Here is a 13,190-nt window from a genome sequence, read left to right as displayed (position 1 = left end):
CCGTGCCGGGGTTCCGCGGCTTGGCCGCCAAGCCCGGGCTGCAGCCGCGGCTGCCCGAGCACCGCAGCCTCCGGGCGCGCTCCGCTGCTGCCCAGGGCTCGGGGGTCGGCCCCTTCCCCTGGCAGCCTTCAGAGCTACCTCAGAATTCCCTTCGGCTTGGCAATCTGACGCGTCCTGCTTGCCCCAGGCAGCTCCCATATTGCAATATCATATTTTAATTAGAAGAAAAATTATGTGTTGCATGCTTGAATTAAATTAAATTGCGTATTTATATTTATAAGACACAGTATTGGCAGGATTTAAACGCTATATGAATTGAAGAACCAGAATACAGGTGTATTATAGTGATTTGTAGCTGAAACATTTGCTAGAAACGCACACAAAGCAGAGCAGTACCAAATGCTAATTTAATACCCTAAGACAACACTGTGCTCTTGCAAGCACAATTTCCCATATTCCATGTTAGCATTTATCCCCTTTCATTATGAAAAGGTATTAAGAACCTTTGTTACAAACAAGCAACATAAAAAATATGTCATACCACTTCACAACTACTAATGAATAATATCATTTAAAACAGACTGGGAAATAAACTAGTATAACACATTCTACTCTACTAGTACTATAAATATTCGCAAGGTTGTTATTAAAGATAAATGCACACAGTAATTTTCTACTTGTAGGTTTTACAGGTATAATTTTGAATCATACAATATTTTTTTAAAACACATCACGAGGATGGAAACCAACAAAAAGACTGACTGGCAGCAATTCCTTGTGATCAATAGCTGACGTCTCCATCTATCTTTGAGGGCCCACATAAATTATATCGTGGCAGTATGAACCTTCAAGAGGAGTGATGTGATTAACTTGTTCAGGGTCACAGCGGGGAGGATTTTACACCTGTGGCGATGCTGTTCTGCGGCCACATTTGCAGGATACATTCTGCAGGTGCCAGCGGCTGCCCTGGGGGAAGGAGGGCTGTGGACAGGCCAGCCTCAGCTCCCTGTTCCTGAGGGGCAGCTCATTGTTTCCTCTCTGAGATCTGAAGCTGAGAGCTCTGTTTCACAGCAGGTGAGGTACAAATGTACAGGTCTGTGCCCAGCCTGAGCCTCCCAGGGAAATGCTGGTGCAGTTGCAGCCGTGGCTGCCCCAACCTGCCCTTCCCAGACCACAGCAGCCTCCGCTCCAGGCCTTGGAAAGCAGACAAAAAGCCCCCTCCTCTGCTGTTCCCCTAGAGCTACAAATAATAGACTTCTCTTTCCTGGCAGCTGCAGAGAAAACCACAGATATTTTTTCCTGTTTTGTTCAGCAAGTATAAGCTGTAAGTTAAAGCCCAATATCTTTAGATACCTCAACAAAAGAGGACAAAAAGGGAATCCACACTTTAAGAGGATAATTCCTCGGGGGCTCTGACAAGAGATGGCGATGTGCCAGGGAAGGTGGTGGGAGAATAAGCCTCTTTGCAGGATTCTGGGATGAATCCTGCACTGCTTCAACTCACTTGAACTATCTAGAACTCATATTTAATTCTTCTTCTTCTCTCTCTACATGTTCTTACTTTCACCCCAGTCCTCCAAAACCAGATATCATAAGCTGTGAACCCCAGGCCCAATGTGCCTTAATGTTACCCCATGAAACAATACTGGCAGGACAATTTATTTCTGTTCAAAACAATTTCCCCGTCCTAAAATTGTGATTGTTAGGTTAGCATCCCATTGAGATGAGAAAAGGAAAGAGCTGCACTTTCAGGTTGTGCCTAAAATTTTAAGGAAGGCAAGCTGCACCGATTTATCCTTGGCATACTGTTTTATACCCATAAGCACAAAAAACTTCTCTTTAGTGGCAGATTAAATTGTGCAGAAATGGACTGACACTGAGAAGACAAACACTTCAGCCTGCTTAAACAGGCTGAGTTGCACATCAAAGGCTACCTGGCCACAAAAATGTAAGTGTGTACACACACACACCCTTGGTTTATTTGATTTCATAAGCAACTGTATATTTAAAACACATGTAGAGATCTAAAAAAAATTGGCATCTAATGATATCTTTATAATAGATACATTTGCAAAGAATTTGTGATTTAGATTATATTAATTTCCAGGAAAGTTGCTTAGAAAGTAATTAAATGTATTTTATCCATTAATTCTCTCTTTGTTGTTTTGCGTTGTGCTACAGAAACAAAACTAAAAACTATGGAATGGAAGGTTTGTTTTTTTTTTAACTGAATATTATAAATGAATAGAGCAAGGGATGTTAATGTTTGTCATTTTCCTTATCTGTACACATGAATATGTTATATGCTCATTTCCATTGCAAATGGAACAACAGAATGATCATTGCAAACTGAAATATACTGTACATTTCATTTCTTCATTTCTTTGAAAATACCAGCGATAAAAATAACCAATTGGTAGTATTCTTTTTCTAAAGCTCTGCATCTCAATGAAAATTGAAGGAATTAATGGTGTCCATCTAGAATAAAGCATGCAGCGTGTTCTGGAGGGTCATTATTATTCACTGCTTAAACAAAGTCAGCCTATGGAGCCCTGAACCATGACTGGACAATTGTGCAAGGCACTGTACTAAATATGTAGTCATCCTGTTTCTTGAACACCACTCCTGCACCTTGCTCACAATTAATGAAACAGAGATGTATCATAGTTACATTAGTGAGGAAATACTGAAGAAGGAAAAGAACCATTTGAGGTAAAAGACAAGCTTGTCACAAGAACAAACCTGAATAATATGTTGGTGGTGTAGTTAAAGTCACGATTGAGGTGTCTATCCATCTGAGCAGTGAGGTTCTGTAGTAGCATTCCTGTAGGAGACATGGGGCACAAGAAACCTCTTGAGGTTAAGAGAGTTAAGAAAATAATCAGTCTCTTTGAGTTTTTTAGCTTTCTTCTACTCTGTGTTTACTTTGCAAAGTACAGTAATGTCTCCTTATTTGGTCGCAGAGATTAAGAAAATACAGTGAGAGTAATGCCTAGCCCAAAGTATTTTTTTTATCATAGACAACAGAACCAAGGGAAGGAAGATCTGTAAGTGCAAGCATCAACTCTCAGCTCAAAATGACATCTGAAGATACAGTGAAAAAAACCACCGAGGCAGGCAGGAGGACTGGTACTTTTCACAGAATGATGAGGCTCTGTGGGACAGAAAACAAAAAGTATGTAGAATAAATAGGAAGGAATAAAACCATACAATGAATATAGGACAGGAAGGCAAACTGCATCCTGCTGAATGGAGTGGGACTGACACCCATGTACTCTTGGTCTTACTGCTAACGGGACACTGGGTCACATCCTGAAAACCCTTACTTATGCAAGTAATCCCACTAAAATCAATGGGAACCATGACTGTAATGACTGCTTCCATGTCTCCACTAGGGATTGCAAGGTCAGGTGCATTTTCTGTGCAATATTGGATGAATGCTAGAAAATCAATATCTCTATTGAGACTTCTTCTTTTGGAGTAAAAATAAACCCGCACCATTTTGAGTTCAAATGTTCATTGTTCCTGGGTGGTTTTCTAAATTCCTTTTGAAAGCAAAACGGTCAAATCAAAATGGAGTGAAATGCTCATCTTTTTGGTATGTTTTACAGCTTGTTGTTATACCTAGCTTTGTAATGCCATGAAGGTTAAAGGCAACTTCATAGTTTCTTTGTATTTAATCTTTATCTGTTAAAAAGAGGCATTTTAATTTTAGTATTTCCCTCTATTCAAACGAGTCAGGGCTGAGGATAAGTGGTGAGAAAGAGAATGTTAGAGGAGAATGTCAGAGTCTATTATTTTAGGGAATTTTGTTATTTGATGGAAAACTTTTTGGTCTTTTTGCCATAGAAAATTCAAAGGAAGGGTTTTTTTTAGTAAAAAGATTTTGGTGCAGTCATAGAAATATAAGTCATTGCTATAAGGCATCGCTTTGGTAGCATGGAAAAAAACCCTACTCAATTCTATTCACATTACAGGTTCTTATTATACTTAAATCACTATGGAACACCTTCAACTATCATTTTGTTTAAAATGTCTAAACCTAGTTTGGGTTATCTATTCTCAATTTACTACTAAATTACAATTAAACCTACTTGTAATTGTGTCTAAATTGAATTTTCATACTGAAATATGTTACATTCCTGTGTTTGATTCCCTTATACTTCAATTGTGGTGGGTCAAAAGGAAATTATGATTAATCCAAAGCATACAAATGAACTATTTTAAGGATTTTCTAGTCAATTTATGTTTTTCTGCAAGCCCTTGATGGTTTAAATGAAATTTTAAGATGGATGTCATTATGTTGGATATTTAATCAGCTTCATATCTGGCATGAACAGTGGTTTACAAAAGAAGTAATTTCACAGAAAAAAACAGCTAATTCCTAATATATTAGAAGTGCAATATCCACCAATTAAGAGACTAACAAATGGGAATTTATGTGCTTTCTTTCAGAGACAGTTCCTTGAAATTTTGAGAAAATACATCCCAAGTCCATTCTGCACCTCATGCATTCAGTTGACCCAACTCAAATATTTTTCCCAAGAAATTTCATTCAGCAATAATTAATGGAAAGTTCACTTATCTTTCAATCCAGATTGATGGGAATTATGGATGCTCAAGAAATAGAAATGCTTTGATGCTCAGGTTTCAGCTAAGGTGATTGTATTTTTTCTGGACCAACACAAAAGTATAGACTTATGCTAGGATTTCAGCTCAGCTGGATTTACTGCCAGGCTGGGGAGAAAATCCAAGAATGTGTTCAGTGCTCAGGCCATTTTACCCACCTCTGCAGGACTTGTTTCCCACCTGCTGTGTGACACATTAGCCATAACTTCTTCCCCTCTTGCACCACTGCACACAGGACTGTGGTTTGGCTCTGTACTGCTAACGACGTTATTGACAAAGCAATGCTGCTCAAGTATAACAACGAGCTGTTGTAGCACTTCTTTATGGAATAACGTGCACTTTTCAGATACTCCATGCTTCTGTTGGTTTTGGAGCTGTATTACCCACACAACATATTTAACTAGCACTAACAGCCTAGGAGTACAATAAACATGTAATTGAAAATCCAGGAGAACAACTGGCACCACTACAGCCCCACACAAGCACAGCACAATACTACAGCAAGTAGTACCTGTGTCTTCATGGTGTGCCCTGCTTTACTTCATTACCTGATTTTTATACTATTATTGCAAATGAAGTTAACCCAACCCCAAAGCAATGGACAACGCTTTACAGTCTGTTTTTTAGCTAACTGTGCTGCCTACATGATAAGACTAAAAATATTCCAGTTCTTGGAAAAGTATAAAAATTAGGCATCAAAACAGGTCAGATACTTACATATATCTTTTTGATGTGCTCATGTGATAGGATAGCAGATTGATAAAGGACAGAAGAAATGCTAAATATGCACCATGACAAACAGTGAAAAATTAAGTATTGTAACTAACATTAATTACACTCTAGTAAGATGAATAGGCTGCTCATCATTAATGAGAATGTACACCTCTGTCTAAGTTTCACATCTACCTGTGATAAATGTGCTAACAGCGGTAGAATACATCATAGTAACATTTGAATTAACAGCACACTAATAGATTGACATACAAGTATGAATAAAGCATTTAATCATAAACATTATACCACACCCAACAGCAAATTTTCTTTTTTGCATATATATCAAGAAAAATGTATAAACATTACAATTTTATTTCAGTTTATGCTGAGGTAATCTAATGGTTTTACCTCATACTATCCTAATATTTGTAATCCAGACTATAAGATACTTACATGGTGGCTTTTGGGAGACATTCAGGCAGTTTAATTAAACAGTAAGGGGGATTTCTGAATAGAAAGGGTGGGGCTTGATCTCAGGACAAACTACCCACTGACTCTTGCCCACGTGGCAGGGATGGAATACTCAAACAATCTTCAGGACGGGTTGACTCCTATGCTTATGAAAGGATTACTTTAATTTACTTTTAATGAAAATTGAAGCAGGCCTGCTAGCCTACGGTTCTTACCTATTTCTTCAGTAGCTTTCTCTCCTGTGTCTCCAGTGCCTTTTTCCTGGCTGGGAGGCAGAGGGGTGATTGAGCCAGGCGTGCAGCAGGAATGGCCAACACTGTCTCCCGTGCCTGCTGAGCCCAGAGCTGCAGGCAGCTGGGGACTCCCCATTTCAGAGGAGCTGGGACGTGCAGGTGCCGTGCCATGCCGTGCCATGCCATGCCATGCCATATGCCGAGCCTTCACAGCAGCCCTAAGGGCAAGTTCCCCAAGGTGACGATGTCAGACCACTGTTTCTGTTGACCCACCCCTTCTGAACGGCTCCTGAGGCACCTGGGCCTGGGAGCCCCACCTGTTTCTCTGGGAGGGCGACCTTGCAGCATGGCTCCATTCCCTGCTGCCGCCGCTGAGAGCAGGTGGAAATGCCGTGCTCTGCTCCAGGGACTCAGCCAGGGCTGAGCAGAGGCTCCAGCTGAGGAGCTGCTCGAGGAAGCTGGAAGTGCAGCTCGGATACCCTGCCCCAGCACCGCCCTGCTCTCCCCGGCAGAAGAGACTGAGGTGCCCGAGCAAGCAGTGAGGGATGCTTGGCACAGAGCCAGAGTGAGCAGGCAGCAGCTGGCACAGGGATTCTTCCTCTCTGGGTCAAGGCTCCAAGCACGGCTGGGAAGGGAGAGGGCTGGATTTCACTGCCCAGCTTCTCTCATGCTCTGCTCCCAAAGTCTCCACTTCAATGAAGAGCTTGACAGGCAGAGATGAGGAAGCAGAGCAAAGGAGAACAGGAGGAATCTCTGGCTCAGTAGCAGCAAGCAGGGCTCTGCTACAAGACTAACAAATGGTGTAAAGACCAACTGTAATTCACAGAACAAACATTGTGAATTAGCTAAACCTTGCCAAGAGGGAATTGCTTTAGCCTAATAGTTTCCTGAAGATCATTCAAACAGTGCAAGCTCATCAGTGTATTTTTTTTTTTGCAATTAACCAGATGGTTTAAAATACTTTAATTACTGCCAGGGCTCACCTAGGCTGCACAGTAGATGACACTGGACTTGTGTAGTGATATAAAATGCTGATATAAAATACTGAGCAATGTATATGCAATTATATACAATTATTAACATGATGTATGAGTACTCAGGCTCAAGGAATCCATCTTCATGGACCACAAAAAGGCTCTGCAGGTCAACAAGCCTGTGGACACAAGTGAAAAAATATGTCTGCTGTCATTTTGCTAAGCACACTGTGCCAAGACAGCTTGTGCTGGTGATCTCCTGGGGGAAAGCAAAACAGCATTCCAGGGGGAAGGAAGTCCCCACATGCAGAACAAGGCACACACACGTGGTCAGAGCACTTAAGTCTAGCTTTTCCCTTCTATCTAAACTGACAGATCTCTCCAGGAGAACTGGAAGTCTTGAAAACTAGCGTAGGGATTTCAAACTGTTTGTATGTTTTGTACTGTTCAACTGCAAGATAATACAGTATGTCTGCACTGGTAGCTGCCATACTCACATTGAAAGCATATATTTTCTTCTTTGTTACACTAAATGGTACATTACCTTGCTTTCCTTTGCATTCCAGCTGGCAACTTATTGATTAGGGGAACGCTTCTGGGCTTGTCCCTCCTATGTAATAATCTTTATAATTTCACATTTCTAAATGCTAAAAGCACACTAATGCAAGTGGGAAGAGTTTCCTCTGCTATTTCACATACTTAAGGAGAAGATGTTATCGATTCATATGCTTTACTCAAGAAGTGCTTTGCAAAGGCAATAAGTATTATTATTTTCATTTTAGCAAGAAGAAAAATGGCACACAGATTGCCCAAGGTCACCCTGCAGATCAGTGAGAGAACCAGGATTAAATTCAGATCTTTTGGGTCTCTGTGCAGAGACTCTTCTGCTGAGCTATTTTTGGAAGCCTCCAAATGAAGCATCACCATGATACACAACCCATTCTTCTCACAGTCTAAAAGTAATTGATGACATTCAAAATATTTTTTCTCTAGTATTTTTTAATGGCTCTAACTATGAAGTGAGTTCTTTGCAATAGCAAAAGAAGAGCTGAAATAAGTCTTTTGAGCTGAAGAAATTTACAGTGGTTTAACTCCTACCTGCTCCAGGACTCTAATGATGTTAACTCAAGCACTGTGTGCAGTAGCCACTGAAATTTTCTTGCAAAAATTCTGAGTTGAATTCTGGGTCATGGAGACAATCTTCTTTTACAGTTTTAACAATAACTGCAGAAATGTATTCCTTATCAAAATTAATATAGTTTTACAGAAATCCATCTACCTAAAGAAAAAAAAAGGAAATGGAGATAGTAATCGGGCAACAAAATTTGAAGCTTGTGGAAATTTCAATATGGTCCAAAAAACCAGCTTGATAAGTCATGAATCAGTACCAGAAATGGTAAAAGGTTATTCAGAACTGGTTTTCAAAAATATTTTGATTATTAATTTGGATATTTCTCTTGACACTGAATTTGCTCTTCTTTCCAAACCTTCCCTTTACTGAAGCTTCTTGTTACCTGCAAATAAAAGCCTTTCTTTACTAATATATTGTCTCCAACACTTTTTCCCTATCTCCCTTACAGAAACACAGTATCCTGGAGTTTATCTAGTAAAATCTAAAAATTGTATTAGTGGGGGGAAAATTAAATAAGTGACCTTACACACAAAGAAAGCAAAATTTAGTCACATATTTCATTATTTTAAATTTTTGTTACAAAGCGAAAAAATGCAGGCTTGTTCTCTGATCACAAGTCTTCTTGGTAATCTAGCAATTTACTAACAACAGCCTCAATAGAGGAAAAATAACAGAAAATTTTCACTCTACATGCAAACTAGGCAGATACTGTACATCTCAATAATGTATTTTGCAATCACTGTTTTAAATGTCTGTGATCCTGGAGATATTCTGGTTGTTTCAGGATATGAGAAACAATCTCTGGACACAAACAGTAATTAGTTGGACTAATGACTAATTTACTAACATGAACTCCACTTAAAATTTGCAGTAATTAATTTTTTTTATTCACCAGGGACTATTGTTTTTGAGAAATCGATCAGTAAGAAATCAAAATGACAAAATTATTTTTAATAAATTATTTTGCAGAAGCATAACTTTTCAATGTTTAATCTAAATGAGGTATTAACTCCAGTGGGTCAATCATTAACTGAATTTTAAGCAACAACTTGATTTGTATTATTTTCTTCACTGATCAATAGGTCAGTCTTTCAAGTAGTGGCATGAATAATCCCTAGGACAGAATGGATTGCTAAACTATTTGTGAGCAATAACTTGGGATAAACTAAAACTCCACCTATGCAGTAGTCAAGATATGATCTTTATACATAGGAGTTTCTGACTTGCTTTGTATTCCTCCATGGGATTTCTGCAGAAAAATACGTGTCCAACACTGCACCTGACACTACCTTAAAGCATGCAAGAAGATAGACAGCTGAAACCACATACTCTTTTGGGGCATTCAGCAGTTTTATGGTCAGCTATGACTGTTGATTATTTTACTTTTTAATTTGTTACTTCATGTGGCTATCAACAATTTTCCAGTCACTCCTTTTAATTGAAGACTGAGGTTATATTCTCAAAGAATAGTGACATCTGGATATGTTGAAACCTAAATGTGTTGTCCCACACCCCACTCTCAAACACTCCTACAGCACTAAGGACCAATATCACAAGCCTTTGATTTTCCATTGCCCCAAGGAAGACAGAGAAATCCATGAAGTGTATAATAGTATCCACCTCAGAGCTGTCTAGCACATTTTTGTAATTCCCCTGTCCTTTACAGCAGCATCAAATTAAAGAGGCAGAGTTAGTGTGTTTATATCCTAAACCAGAACAGAATCAGAAATTTTGCAAATATGATGGTAACTGTGTTTTTTTCCTGATGTGTTTTGAACTCTTTCTATCTATACTTTTTAATCATTTAAGTTTAGATAACCTGAGCTAGGCAGTGCAGTGCGGGAGAAGAGAGCAGAGACTGGAGGCTGGAACACAGCCCTGACACTGAAAGTCTGCTAGGCTGTGATTGCAGTATTGCTGCTGGGAACTGTCACAACACAACTCGCAGAAACTGTAACTTCACCTACCTGAAGGCATCCAGTGCGTCATCTTGCCTTCTTCTCAGCCAAACCCATGGGTAGGGCTTGTGCAGTTACAATGTTCCTGGCAGTTAGAAAAGAAATCCACAATATTTTATCTCCCCTGAAAGCTTTTGAAAATGTTTGCATGTTCCCTTTCAGGGATGTGGGGTGCAAAGAAAATGTTTTATCTTCTAGAAAATTTAGTATCTATATGTTAAAGATCTATTTAACATTAATGAAAAAAAGTATTTTTCTCTCCATAACTAGAAGCTACTGATATATAGCAACTGAGGGGCTTTGAAACTTTATTCTCTATTCTGTATCTCATCAGAGCTATTAAAGACTGAGAATTGGAACCTTATGCTGAATAGGTAGGATTCAATCTACCCGTGCCACCTTACCAAGCAAGGCTTCAATTTTAAAATGTGCTGGTGAGTTAGAAGTTCTGAGCCTCAGAACTTGCCAAAGCTGTGAGGAATGCTGTGTTAAAACTGAATCTTTGGTGCCTGACACTATCAGGTACATGAAATTCATCAGCATGATAAGTGTTCCTGCATGCAGTATCAATAGCCATCTTTCTTATGTGATACGAAATTAATCCTTCACTTGAAGCAACGTTCTCTTGGTCACTATATCTTATTTCTTGGTGACAAATGGACAGGATGTGCTACAGAGGAATTCAGCACAAAGGAGATGAGGCAATGTTAACATGCTGTAAACCTCCCACTGCTTACCTCTTTGGCATTTCAGCACGGCTGTCACCAGCTGCTCAGACGAATTATAAGAATTAGTATTTCCCAAGCCTCAAACAAAGCAAACAGGAGCTTTTTTCCCTTTTCACATATGGGCATTATTTGGAATTGCAGGCCTCCAAGGTATGGCAAGAACAGGGTACACTGTTGGGTAGGCACTGGCTTCTCCAAGAATGCCTACTTAAAGTACATTAGAGAGTAAGGCTGAGCACTGAGTTCTCAGCCTGTGGTTGCCTGACACAGTCCAGTCCAAACAAGCCTGATAATGACAGCTCTCTTAAGAGCTGTCACAGCATCACATTAATAGTACACATTATCCTGAAATTTCTGAAGCTTCTTTGGAAAAAGATTTTCTCTGGCACCCATCTGAGGAATCTGTTTTTTTGACATACATCTTGGAGCCTTTATACTTCCTAAAAACATACTGACATTTAAGAAGTGTATTCTTTGGCAATATTTAAATATGTCACATTTTGCAGAAGTAAGATGGTAAAGGTGCTTGCAATTCACTTGGGAGCAATTTCTGAATTTGACAAAATCCTGCTATTTCTGTGATCTTTGATATTTTCTTGAAATAGCACTAGAAAACCTATGTCTAGCAATAAAACCCCATTTAGTTGGACTGTTCAAATAAATCACATTTCTTAAATGTGCTCACAACATTTTTTTCAATTACCTTCTCTCCATATATATTTGAGATTTCCCAGCCTCAGTCCTCTGGACTTTCCCCCATGGAGACAGACCCAAGGCTCCACAGTGCTGCATCTTACTGGTTATAGCTTGAGTAGGTTCAGGAAAGCTCCCAAGTCCATCAGGTTTACCTTAAAGCTGACAAGATTACAAAGCTCAGTTGTAAGAGCTATAGATCCAGAACTTCCAAGTGAGGCAAAAGAAATCTGATAATTCTACCAAAGAGCAAGAAAGAGAGACACATTACTGTATTTAAAATATTTAAAGCAGTATTTTCTGCATTAAGAGCATAGTCAGATTTAGTAAGGTCATCTTCAGACTCTTGCTGTTTCTAACTTTTGCCTGACTAGCAACAAACTGGAAAATATCACACTTCCATTTTCACACCCATTGCAGTCATGCTGCATGGCAAAAAATCATTAGAAATGATGGATTCAGAGCCCAGTGCAACCAACATATTTACAACCTAGTCCAACTCGGGAAACTCCTCAAACTCATACGGGTGCAAATGACACCCTATTTAACACTTGATTTAAATGTCCTATTAAATCTTATTTATGAAAGACTTATTAAATATGCCATACTTCTAGCTCTGAAGGATACCTTTTCTATATGAAAGATTTTTGAGTAGTCTGTGCACTTAAATAAAAAAATAATTCTGATGTGTTAAAGCGCAAGTATCTTCCTTCTAGGGAAAATTGAGGCATACAAAGTGTCCATCCAATAGGATGATTTTATGTATATCTGTAAATGAACAGGTTACTTGTTAATGCAATGATGCCGGTATGTGGAATCCATCACATTCTGGCTTCTCTAATATTTTGCATTTCTCCCTTCCATTAACACCCTGTGAACATGCAGCCCTAAAGGACAGAGCAGTGCTAAGAGGATGGCTGTCAATACTGGCATCAGGACTGCTAACAAATGCCTGGCACTTCAATCAAAGGCAAGGCATGCGCTGGACAGATGAACCAATGGGAATTGATTCCCAACCAGATGCTGTGCCAAATCACTTGAATTTCTGCCCAGTGGTAATTGTGCAAAAGCTGGAAGTTTGGATGCACATCCCTCATTGTGACTATGGTCATACTAAAAAGGGTGAATTAAATCAATACAAAGCTGCTTTCAGTTGGATGTGAGGGCTAACAGGAATGTGTTCCAGTTCAAAGCAGGGGAGCAGACAGTGACACTTGTTACTAAACAGTGGCTGGCAAACACAGCACAAAGAATAGACCTGGGGCAGCAGTCTCTGTGTTGATGGAATATGTACCACTGAGGGAGGAAATCAAGAATGTACCATTTTCAAGATTCCTCGTCTTTTTTGGCAGCAAAGGTAGAGCTGGGGGAAAGGAGTGAGGGAACACAGCACCACAGCACAGAGAAGCAGTATGCTTTATTCTCTGCTTAACCTTTAATGTAAAGAGAGCAGATATTGATGGTGTAGATTCTTCTGTAAATCAGTCCAAAGAAACAGGCTTTGTTGGTACAATGCTACTTTAAAATTGCTTACCTTTAGCTTTATTTGGGGTACAAAGTTGAGGCCCTGTCCCTGACCTCATGTCTCTGATACAGAGGTAGACTTGCCTTTGTGACCTCTTCTATCAGTCATGAGGGAACAGTGCAGATTATCTTGT

The 13,190-nt window shown here is 39.5% G+C and overlaps 1 long non-coding RNA gene across 1 annotated transcript; it reads right to left on the bottom strand.

The window, feature by feature from the left end:
• Nucleotides 1–10,116: 10,116 nt before the first annotated feature.
• LOC107207296 lies at nt 10,117–13,190 on the bottom strand. The gene is made up of 3 exons (XR_004498387.1): nt 13,067–13,190; nt 11,543–11,694; nt 10,117–10,196 (listed from the first exon to the last, which is right to left on the bottom strand). It is a non-coding gene; the product is annotated as an uncharacterized LOC107207296 (long non-coding RNA).

This window comes from Parus major, chromosome 7 (genome assembly GCF_001522545.3).
Source record: "Parus major isolate Abel chromosome 7, Parus_major1.1, whole genome shotgun sequence".
In the NCBI taxonomy this organism is placed as follows: domain Eukaryota; kingdom Metazoa; phylum Chordata; class Aves; order Passeriformes; family Paridae; genus Parus; species Parus major.
Note: the sequence above shows the minus strand (reverse complement) of the source record. Positions and strands in the feature narration are given on the sequence as shown.